This window comes from Nuphar pumila, chromosome 4, assembly GCF_984573655.1.
Source record: "Nuphar pumila chromosome 4, dmNupPumi1.hap1.1, whole genome shotgun sequence".
NCBI classification, from domain to species: Eukaryota; Viridiplantae; Streptophyta; class Magnoliopsida; order Nymphaeales; family Nymphaeaceae; genus Nuphar; species Nuphar pumila.
Window position 1 is genome coordinate 9,984,095 of NC_143252.1, and position 10,971 is coordinate 9,995,065.

Here is a 10,971-nt window from a genome sequence, read left to right on the forward strand (position 1 = left end):
ATGCCAAGTGCCCTCAACCGGCAAGGTATAGACCTCGTGGGACATGAAATGTGGGTTACTCTTAATGTTGGTCCCACAAAAAAAGATTCTACCAACTCCTTGTCCTATATCCATGACACAAAGGGTATCAGTGTATCGTTAAAAAATATTCGACCCAATAATTTGGATATAAAACCCTTGTTCTTTCCTAACATCATTTTTCCTGAGCCATTTTTGTGTGGTGGGGGGAATTTAAAAAGGGGTGTTTGGATTTTGTGGTATTGTGAGGAATTGGCGTTGCAATGCCCTTAGCTTGTGAACTATGTTACTGAGACACCCTTCGACACACGAACTGAGTATGATGTGCAAATTCAGAAAATATTTGGAAAAAAGGATACGAGGGTAATGATTTTTTTTGAAAACTTTAATCAATAAAAAAATATTTTTGATATATTTTTGCATAAAATACATTTTTAATGGAATGCTATTTAAAAATTATTGTAAATATCGATGTTCGAGTCATTGTGACCAGTTGAGTCCCAATTTTTTACAAGCCGTTTGTGGCATTGAAAAATTGACAGTTTTTTTTTTTATATTTTATGAAAAGCTGAGCTTTGTTCTTAGACTGTACACTGTACTATAACAGTCGGAAACAAGAGGTCAGTTTGGAGCCCAGCAAATCATAAGCCTGAAAATAAAAATAACTATATCATTGCGATATATTGGAGAATTTGAAAACCATGTGATACGATTGCAATTTCGGCAGCAATATCTCGGGATAATATCGTTGAGGTTTTCAAAATTTCTGCAATATTTGTGACTATGATTATCACTTGGGTACGTTTGGTTCGATCACATGAGACTCACTTCCTCGTACACTTTTAAAAAAGTGAATCTTATTTTTATTTTTATTTTTACAAAAGCAACCAAATGGAAAAAGCACCCTCATGAGAAAGCAAATCTCATTTGCCTTTGCAAACTAGTCATTTTTAGAAAAATCTCATTTGTGTGAGAACTCGAATCCCATGCGACCCAGATTCGAGTTCTAATGAGATAACAATGTGAATCTCATTAGCCTTTGCAAACAAGTCATTTTTAGAAAAATCTCATTTGTGTGAGAACTCGAATCCCATGCGACCCAGATCCGAGTTCTAATGAGATAACAATGTGAATCTCATTTGCACAATACCCCACAAGCAACCCAACGTACCCTTGGTGTATCCCAACTCCTAAGTAGAAAGAGACTTGCTTCTATGGTAACGGTCTAATTGACCTTTGGCACATGTTACTGGATGGATGAAAGTGATGAAATGCTGGATCTAAGGGTTGTTATGATTGAGATAAAGGGAACAGTAGGAGATGTTTAGATGCCACAAAAAAACTACAATTTAACCCCTTCAAATAACCCTGTTTTTGTGAAAATGCAAAATCCATATACCACAAAAATATACTTTCATAGGTTGGTGCATTTTCCATCTTTTGTGTATACCATTGTCCAAAACAGGCTCTTTGATTTCATTAAATCAGGTTTTAATTCCATGAACCAAACAAAATAATGACAAGGGCTCCATGTGGCATCTTAAGAATTTTTTTTCTAAAAATATAAAATGGAAGATCTAGATAAATCTCAATTCATCTCTTGAATATCCTCTGTTCCTTAAAAACCTTTAGATCTATGCCACACTGTTTCTCTTTTTTGTATTCCTTTATATAATAATCATATTGAAAATGGTTGTATCAGCAGGGGAACTGAAATATGTAAATTGGTAAAATATGTAAATTAGTATGAATCAAGATTTTTATAGGTTTTTTTTGCAAATCTAACCCCAAAGATGCATTCGGGTGGTCCATTTGCTTGGAATCGACTATTCTATATATATATATATATATATATATATATATATATATATATATATATATATCAAGAAATGTGATTTTGTATGCTTGAATATTTACAAAAATTCTAAACAGTTGATTTTCAACCCTTAAAAGATCATTCTTATACATGTAATTGGATGATACAAGAGTCTGTTTCTGTAAAAATCATGCATTTAAATCGCATCCTTATGGTGACATTTAAAAATAAAAATAAAAAACTGTGAGCATACCAGTTTTACATATTTTATTGATTTGAATATTCTAATTACCCGTATCAGCTTGTACCATGTGACAGCTTTAAATACAAAATCTAAAAAGTGGTCCCTCAAACTCTCTTGAATCCAAACACTAGCATCCAAAGAGCAGTGTTTGGATACACAAGGACATATCTGTCAATTCAAGATTCAAAATCATGACCTTTTGAGCTCAAAGTGGAGTGGATCATATGTCTGGCTTAGTGGGGGACACTTAAACAAACATTTAAATACTAAAAGCTGTGCTTTTGGCGCCAATATGATTCGATGCAATGATGTTGACAGGTGTAATCATTTTAGACAACCATGTTCATCATGGAGGGAAAACCAAACCCATTTAAAAATAGGAAAACCATGAACCTCTCCTTTTCTTTTTAAAAGGATAAAAAGAAGAAAAAGCCACAAGACATATGGTTGGCCTTTAGTTTTTTTCTTTTTAATTATTAAAACTAGAGTACCCTTATAGTCAGAGCATATGATTGTAAAGTATCATGTGGCTCAATCTAAGAGGGCATCTACTTGTTGAAGTTAGGTGGAGTCCTAAGATCAAATATCATGTTCTTTTGGCGTTAGTGTTTCTACTTTCAAACCCTCAATTTTTTGGCATTATTACTAAGGGGGTGTCAATGGGTCGGGTTTACCCGGATCAAACCTTATAGGGTTCGGGTATGGTGACAAATAAGGGAACCCAATTAAGATAAAGTCTAGACTCGAAGGTCCATACATGAATCCAGGTATAGTTTGTAAAATTTTAAACTGGGCTCAACCCGAGTTTCGATTAAGACCTGTAATTTTTTAATGTAAAAATTATAAAACTATTATTTTACCGGGTATGGTTCAAGTCTGGTTCATGTAGTTTTTATTGGATCTAGGTGTGATTTCTCTTATAGTAGACCTGGGTAGGGACTGGTTACCATAGCCAAAAATCTAGTCCAAGTCTGGTTCCACCTGGGTCTCAACCAAACCCTACATGGTGACACTCCTAATTATTATTGTGCATGTGTTCAAACCAATGTTGCAAGTATCATTTGACCAACTATTCAGGTGAATCGGCCCGTATACTCAAGTGAATCTTTATGAATCCGCCAAAAAAAGACAATTAAAAAATATTATGTGTCAATCAAAATGTGACAAGTGTTAAAGCTATTAAAATAACTTTAAAAAATGATATTAAGTATTTTTTTATATTTATTAAAAGATAGCTGATTCAAGGGTGAAGCCCATCAATTTTTTTGCCGATCCCATACATATCGGCGATACAGGCCGATAAGCATGGATACTGACAACATTGTTTCAAACCATAGTGACAAACGTTTTTATTGACAATTTCTCATTTTTCAAAAACTCACAAGAAATTGAAAAAATTTCATAAATTTTGCATTTTTCCAGCAAAATCTCGGCAATAAAAAAATAAATAAAATAATAAAAATTTTAATTTTTATAAAAAAGTATTAATAGAAATTATTTAAAAATAAAAATACATGATTTTTTTGTGATAAATAGTCGTTTAAAATGTAAATATCACATTTAAATCACGGTATTTATTTTTTTCATAAATCTCGCGATATTTTGAAAATCTCGAGAGAAATTACCGTTTTAAATTTTCAGGCAATTTCTCACGATATTATCGCGAGATTTTTCATAAATCTCGCTATATTTGTCACTATGGTTCAAACTCTCTTTGTGATAGTGATGGAGAATCCAAGTGTGATTTGCTGATGAGGGTGTTTAGTTAACAAAATTAGTTGGACTTGGAAAGTTCACAAGTTTGGAATAAGTTCTTTCTTTATTAGAAGATGGCATTGGCTTTATGCCAATTCCTATAACTAGCATATGCCACGTTTGGATGTCACTCAAATTCTGGAATTTCCTGGATTTTAGAATTTCCCACTATCACAATTTTAGAATTATTGGGTCCGAGTATGGTTTTTCGTATAGTGAACCCGACCAAACATGGGTCTAAACCTGATAGCATACCCAAAAACTAGTTCCAAGTCTGGTACCACCTGGGTGGGAACCAAACCCGACCCGTTGACCCTCATAGGTAAAATGCTAATTTCAAAATATGAGTTAGTCTTAAGCCAAGAACATGCCAACATTAATTTATGATTGGGAAAATTTGATTAAATAATAAGAATAACTTTGCCGGGAATTTGCACACTTTCAAACTTTGGGTGTGTGCATGAATTAGAGCAAAAAGTTTGGGGGAAGTATTTGAATTTTTTTCCTTTGAAGAAATCGATATTTTCAAAATATCTCCAATATTTATTACATACCTATGGATGCTTAGTCCTATAACCTCGTTTATTCATAATATGACCAATTTGCTATAATGTATTAATGTGCAATAAAACTTTTAGGCTGGGAAGCTTCAACCTCCTAAGCTCCACTCACAAGTCACAACAGCTTGAAAGTTGGTTTAGTAAATTAACTAAGATTTCTCAACCCAATGCCACAAATCTCATCCTAAGGAAAATCTCGGCAAGGAGATTTCTTGTGATATTTTGAATATTTTTGTTTTTCTTGAGAAAATCTTAAAAAAAATATGGACCGTACAAAAATATAAAAATATATAAAATATAAAGAAAGATGTAAATAATATAAAAAATCCTATTGCTTTTATGACGTTAATATGTGATAAAGTTCCAATTAGTAAAGATTCATTATTAGCCAAATGGGACATGATATATATATCACTAGAAATATGAGAATTGATGTGTGAACTAGGCATTTTCTACATTTTCTTTTTGCAAATATGACCATGTAGATGTGTTCAGTATGGTGAATTTGCTAAGAATCAACTGTTGGTTCTTGTATTTTTCATGAAAAATACGAATTTTGGATGCTTCAATATTTATCAAGATTATGAGCCATTGATTTTGAAGCCTTAAGACATTTTGTTTATGCATCACAATGGGATGATTCAAAAGCTTGTACTCGTAAAACCAAGCATGTAAATCACACCTGATTTAAGAGCAAATAACCAAAAAATCCATGATAATTTCATATTCTAGTGAGAATATATATATATATATATATATATATATATATATATATATATATATATATATATATATGGAGATTGTGCTGCCCCTTTTTTGGTATCATTGTTTATTCAATAGGAAACATGTTTTTTATTATTTTTGTACTTTGGATGTGTATTTTAAGGAGGAAAAAAATCAAATGGTTGATATTGTATTAAAATTTGATGATAAAATATTCATATTTTTACATCAAAACAACTCAAAACAAAGCTTGATTCTTAATAAATAAACAATGATAAACACACCTAAAACTATGATTTTTGGACTGTCCAAACTAAAGAGGGAGACATCACAATCCCCATATATATATATATATATATATATATATATATATATATATATATATATAGAGAGAGAGAGAGAGAGAGAGAGAGAGAGAGAGATTGATTGGCAATCTCCACTGTCATAATTACCTTCATAGTTACCTGGATCTCAGGTTTGGACCCATTGGCCCCAGCGTGGCCAACAAGGTTGTTTGCAAAATGTGTTAAGAGACATGGAGTGAAAAGCAATATAAACCGGTACATCAAACAATATGTAAAAAGTAGGAAGAGAGATGCATTTATGAATTAATGAAAAGAATGCATTCGGGTGTGAGGTATCAAGATATTAACCTGTTTTGATGAGTTATTTAGATGATAATTTCAATTAGTAAAGGCATATATGGGTATGAATGCTAGTATTTTCAACTAATGAATCTTTTTAACTCCTCTTGATATTTACACGGAGAAACCACCCGTCTAGCCGCGCTGGCTTTGTCTGCCAATAATTGTCCTGACTTGTCCTCAAGGAACCGTCATGCTTAGGCTTGTGTAATGAGGTGACACTACTGAGATTTGAACCTAAACCACCTGCCTATCCGCCTAGGTCCCATCCCTATACACCACCAAACCCCTTTTGGGCACTCTTATTCGTTAAGCTATAATTGCAAAGAAAATATTTACTTTAAATAATTAGAACTTAGGAAGGAGAATACTTATGCTTTTATAGAAAGCCTAACAACTCAAGAACGTACAACCTTGGAATATGATTCCCCAAACCTTTCACTTACTCCAACGGCTCCTGTTTTTCTGAGATTAAATTTTCTCATGGTTTTTGTACGATTTCTAGAGGCCATGAGGTGACGGAATTCAAGAGAGAGAGAGAGAGAGAGAGAGAGAGAGAGAGAGAGAGAGAGAGAGAGAGAGAGATTTCTAAAGATTAACTCTATAATACTTATAAAGGAGTGATGAAATGAAGGGAATTATATATTTTGCACTCGATTATTCGTCTCTTTATGCTGTTTAGTTTCGCTGAGAGTAGCAGAATTATATATTTTGCAATTGATTAGTCTTCTATAGATTATACTTTATAGGTAAAAAGTAGGTCTAGACGAACATGTTGGAATTTTACATTATATAAATCAATTAGATCTCTAAAAAATCGAGAGAATTAGGAAAGGGAAGGATCATTAAAGATTTGGAATAAAGCAACAAAAAGCAATATGGTTGTAGACACCTCAATTTTGACCGATTTGAATCATGGGTACATTGGATCTTGGATCAGTCAAACAGATTTGTTCAGGTCTAAAAGAAGGTAGAATTGACTTGCAATGTAATTTTAACTCACAAGATGAAATTTTTATCAAAAGGGTCAAATATTCTAGAATGTCTTAACTTCTAAATAAAAGAAATTTGGGTTGAGATAAATTTGGGGGGAATTTATGGCAAAAACAGACAGACCCTGGTTTTCAGTTGGGTTTTACTTGGAACACATTTTTGGCTGGCTAATTACGCTTTTGGGTCTTGAGTTTACAAAAAAAAAAAGTTTGAAATAAAATTTGTTATCTTAAAAAAAACATTAAAATAAGTTAATATTTAAAACTTTATAAATAGGGCACTCCTCTCTCATTCTAGTCATCTAGAATCAGAGTAAAGCGACTCTGTTGCACTCCAAGCTTACCTTAGCCTAGGTCAACAATACTTTATTTGAACTATTTAACCCAGTCAAACTAGTTTTAGGTCAACCTCTTAAGCCCATTGAGAGTGCCCTGCTGGACTCATACCTACAAAGCTTCAGTCCTGCATAAGCTTTGTCGAATTAATATCAGGCTTGCTAAATCGTTTAGGAGGGCTACCTAATCTTGTGGGTAGCATCACTTTCCTTTATTTTATTTTATTTGTCTTAGATTAAATTTGCCTAATGTGTCATGCTTTGTTTGTGGTTTTATGGTTTTGTGTTTTTCTCAAGCTTTAGTGGCGCTTAGCACCGTCAAAATCTTGTTTTTCATTGCAGAAGCCTGAAAAGAAGTACAAAACACTGGATACACAAAGAACCAATCAATGAAGCAGTGGTCCTGTTGGGGCTGATCTCTCTTCACTTGGGAAGGAAAGACAATCAACTTGCACCTACATTTTTAAAATACTGATTTTAAAATCTTATTTATTTTTTTTAAACCCTTTTAGTGCGATATCCAGCATATCCACAATGGTTGTACTAGGGCTGATAAACGAACTGAGTAGCTGGCAGCTCGGCTTGGTTCAGCTTCCCATGAACTCATTTGTATTCGGTTCGCGTAGCTGGCTAGCCGAGCCTCGAGCAGCTCATTAACCATGAACGAGACAAGCACTAACAAAAGGTGCTCGGCTGGGCTCGGCTCGGCTCGTGTAAGCCCTTAAGCACTTAACATATAAAATTTAAGTGTTCTATTTATTAGAAGCGATAGTTTTGTAGAGCTGGTTAGATTATATGGCATGTGAGAGAGAGGTTTTAAGGTTTAAATCCCATTGTTGGCAACTTTAGATTTTACACAACTTTTGTTTACACTAGCCGGCTCGTAGCCATGCTTGGCTGGAGATGGAGCTCGGCTCATCCAATTATGAGCCCGAGCCGAGTTAAATAGCAAACAAGAAGCAATTTTGGACAGCTGGTTAGAGTACATAGTATGTGAGAGTGAGGTATAATGTTCAAATCCCATTGTTGGCAACCTTAAATTTTACACAACATTTCTTTACACGAGCCAGCTTGTGGCTCGGCACAGCTTGAGATGAAGCTGTGCTCGTCTAATTACTAGCATGACCTGAGGCCGTGCAGAGTTAAATGGTAAACGAGCCGAGCTCGAACAAGCTGAGCTAGGCTCGTTCGGCTTGTTTACCAGCCCTAGTTGTAGCTTTAGATAAGAAGGAACGACCAAAGGATGATGAGAAACCAATTAGATCTCAATCTCTTAGATTTTTCATGGTTTTATTTTTTGGTAGCTTCTTCACGGTTAGTTTCCCATCTGAGTTGGGCCAACGGGGAATCCGCTTGTCTGGTAGGAGCAGCTAGTGCACGTCACCTTGTGGGGGGGGAACGCTGCATGTTCAAAACCCAATGGTATAGTTGTATAACTGGTAGGGGTTTGCCTAACCCCAGCTTGCCTTTCAAAAAAAGAAAAAAATATATTCTTTTTGGCTTTCAAGCAAGTACTGTCACAAACTTAACGGTGTAAGCGTGGTAGTAGCTGCTAACCACTTTTTTAGCTAATAGTCATGTTAATTGGGCTTTCAAAGGGTTTTTCTCATGTATTACTTAAATCTGATGGTAAAATGTGTTTGACACGGCCCCTATTTACTAGCAAACAACACTTGAATAATGTTTTTCAATAAAAATATAATTTTTTAAGCTTTAATATTTAAAAAAATCTTAGACCGTTAATTTTTTAAAACCTTATAAAAAGCTACTTGAAAAACCCTTTGAAAGCCCAGTTAGCACAACAGTTAGCTAGAAAATTAGTTAGTAGCTACCACACCTCTCTCTCTCTCTCTCTCTCTCTATATATATATATATATATATATATATATATATATATATATAGAAATGAAACCTACAAAATGGGCATGGTGCTAAATAAAACACACTATTGAATTTTTAGCATTTTTTCTTTCAAAATTCAAACCTATAGATGTGTTCAACACGATTGATTTACTTAAGTCTACACCTTTGTTTAACTCCCATGAGAATCATTCTCTCACCCAAAATGAGAGAATGTTTCTCATTGGCTCAATTGCCTCACGTCAAAGCAAACATGAAAGAGCGGCACATGAGAAAATGACTCATTTGCTGCCAGAATCAGAATCACATGGGAATTGCAAGCTGTTTAGTACAATTCCAATTCACATTTGATTTGGAATCTTATGGTGGGCAGCAAAGCAAACATACTCTTGATTCCGCCCGCTATGACACATCCTAGTAGGCGTCTGTGTCATTTCTATTCTTACAATGTGATTTGGGTAGTAATATTTCATTTCAGCTGAAAAATTCAGTCAGATGTTTGGGGTAGTATAAGTGATCATGGGGTGGTAATTCATACCACGGAGTTCCATTACAATTAGGGGTGTCAATGGGTCGGGTTTGGTTCGGACTCAGGTGAAACCAGACTCAAACCAGATTTGAGATGATGGTACCGGGTCTAAGCGAACCCACCGTAAGAGAAACCATACCCGGATCCTATGGGAACTACATGAACCAGACGCGGACTATACTCAATAAAATAATATTTTTTTTATCATTTTTACATTGAAAATTTTCAGATCTTAATCGTAACTTGTATGGAGCCCAGGTCTGGTATAAAATTTCACAAACCATACCAGACTCCATGTATTAATCGGACCCTTTGGGTCTGACCTGGATTCCAATCGGGTCTTATTTATCACCAAACCCTGACCCTATAGGGTTTGGTATGGGTCAGATCTGGGTCAAACACGACATGTTGACACCCCTAATTACAATTAATGGGTGGCTACGAGATTTTTTATTGGCACAGTCCTCTCAAGTAATCCAGTCAACTCCTTTCCTGCCTTTCAAAAACCGATCCCAAACCCATTGATCCATGGGCTTTCAGCAAACTACTTAGACTTAAAAAAAAAACTATAAATTGCAGGAACCCGGGCTAAGATGTATCAAATCCATATACCAGATGGATCACCTCATCATATATATAAAATAAAATTTTGCCTCCAATTCCTTCTAGACAAGTTTCTCGAACTGTCATTATACTTCTAGAAGTAGAAAGAACTCCAATCCTTATTCCACAGTGTTGTATGTGTGTGGGGGCTCCATTTGAAATTCCAGAACCATGTCCACCCAAGGGGCTTGATACTGAACTGGGTGCTGCCTCGCAACTACATATCTTTCAAAACAGGATCGATAAACTAGTCTAAATTTTTTTTTTTATGATGATAAATCATTGCCAAAGAGAGAAAATCCCAGGTGGGGGCCCCACGACCATCCTGCCTTACGTGGCCCACCTCTGAAAGCTACGGGCACACCCCGTGCACCAGTGGGGTTTGATGCTGTGCCTTCATCTCAGCACCCTCACAACCACCCCGCTGGCCATGCGGGCGACCCCACGGTGGTGATATATTGATCAGGTAGAATCCAATGCATGCCCAATCTGAACCCAGATAACTATAAAACTCGGTAAGAAGAGCGCATGTACACCGATTTTGGTAGGAATTGGCCAGATCCAAATTCAGTAGTCCCAACCCCACTGGATTAAAAGTCACCAAGTAAGAAGAGCGCATGACTAGAGTCTTGATTTTTTTTATTCCACCAGAGAGTAAGCTGGGAAAGGTTCATTGCTTCTCGAACGAGGATAAAGTAAAAGACCCCAGATTGTTCTCATACGCAAGAAATGGGTACCAAAATGACACCAGGTAAACACCAGAGTATCACCAAATTGTGCATGAAATCCTCTTATATCAGGCAGAAAAGGGAGATGTACTTTCCAAAATTTGGCTTCTTCAAAGAATCACCTCAAATCCCCACATTCTCAGAAACATATGCAGCAGCAGCGA